Source organism: Orycteropus afer, unplaced genomic scaffold (assembly GCF_000298275.1).
Source record: "Orycteropus afer afer isolate SDZICR_OR568_19922 unplaced genomic scaffold, OryAfe1.0 scaffold00761, whole genome shotgun sequence".
NCBI classification, from domain to species: domain Eukaryota; kingdom Metazoa; phylum Chordata; class Mammalia; order Tubulidentata; family Orycteropodidae; genus Orycteropus; species Orycteropus afer.
Window position 1 is genome coordinate 150,967 of NW_006922348.1, and position 1,627 is coordinate 152,593.

The window sequence follows — 1,627 nt, forward strand, 5'->3', positions numbered from 1 at the left end:
GGGCATAAATTTGAATAACAGTCATATTAACGGGTCTTCCTTGTAGGCGTATGGATATTATCCTATCACTGACAGCATTGTATTTCAGGACAGAACAAGAAGAGGGGGGAAAAGAAAAACAGAACACTGTGGAAGACTAACTAACAGAAAATTTCCCCCATATCATGAAGGAAGAAAAAATATCTGTCCAAGAAGCTCAACAAACCCCATACAGGCTAGATCCCAAGAGAAAGTCACCAACACATATCATAATCAAACTCTTTAAAACCAAAGACAAAGAAAGAATCTTGTGAGCAGCCCGGGGCAGGGGGGGAGATGTCATCTACAACGCAGAAGCTGTTAGACTCAGTTCTGATTACTCAGCAGAAACCATGCAGGGAAGAAGGCAATGGGACAGTGTGTTAGATTGGGTTCTCTAAAGAAGCAAAATCAGTAAAGCTTATATAGAGAGAGAAAGAGAAAAAGAGAAAGAAATTTATCTTAGGAAAATGGCTCACACACTTATAGAGGATGGCAAGTCCCAAGTGCTTGGATCAAACGTCATGCTGGAGGCTTTTCCTGACTCACGCAGCTGCAGGGGCTGAGGAGCTCAAGGTTGGCAGGCAGCGTACTGGCTGTTGACTCCAATGAATGACAAATCCAAGATCTCCGGGCCAAATGGTGGATTGTTCACTCACGGACAGTTGTAGGCAGCACAACAGAATCCTCATCCACGGAAGAGTGTCTCTTTTCCCAGGATGTCCATAAATATAGTGGAAGCAGGCCACACCCCTAGGGAAGCTCCCTTTCATTGGATTGGCTGCTCGAAACATATACATCTGATCCCATCATTGGAACAACCCACATCACAGTTGCTTAAAGCACACAGAATTGTGGTCCAGCCCAGTTGACACACAGCTCCAACTATCACAGATGGCATATATAAAACACTGAAGGAACAGAACTTCCAACCGAGAATTCTATATCCAGCCAAATTGTCCCTCAAATATGAAGGTGAAATTAAGACATTCTCAGGCAAACAGAAATTAAGGGATTTTGTGCAAACCAGACCAACCCTACAAGAAATGCTTGAGGATGCCCTTCCAATAGAGAACCCACAACAGAGAACAACAAATTAAAATCAGGACACTTGGCATCAACACTTGAAAACTAGATCAGAAATAGATGCTCAAAATAAGCTCCTAAAGTATTGTACACAAAGAAAAAAGGAAGACATTCTGCAAATGACACCAGCAACAAAGCAAATAGAGGGAATAAAAGTTCTAATTACAAAACTTCCAAATAGAGAGGAAGGCAGGACAATGTCCTTATGGAAAAGGCTGTTCCAAAATTAAAGTGACAAGAATTCACTCCAAGGTAACCACAGAAAAAATTAACAATCCCCCAAGTTTCAAACCCAGAAAGAAGGAAAATGTATGGGCTTAGTAAGGACAAAACCAACAATAAAGAAGAAGAGAGAGGAAACACTTGATAACAAAATGAACTCAGCACAGAAAAATATTTGGAACAAGAAAATCTCCAAGAACATGACAAAAAACACAATAGACTGACAACAATTGATTCATACCTATCACTAATTACACTGAATGTGAATGGACTAAATGCACCAGTCAAGAGAAAAAGAGTG

The 1,627-nt window shown here is 40.7% G+C and overlaps 1 protein-coding gene across 1 annotated transcript in view; it reads left to right on the forward strand.

Annotated features, from left to right (window-relative positions):
- The window catches only part of HDAC8 (histone deacetylase 8), a 536,169-nt gene that overhangs the window by 81,235 nt on the left and 453,307 nt on the right, over window positions 1–1,627 (forward strand). The window lies entirely within an intron of this gene.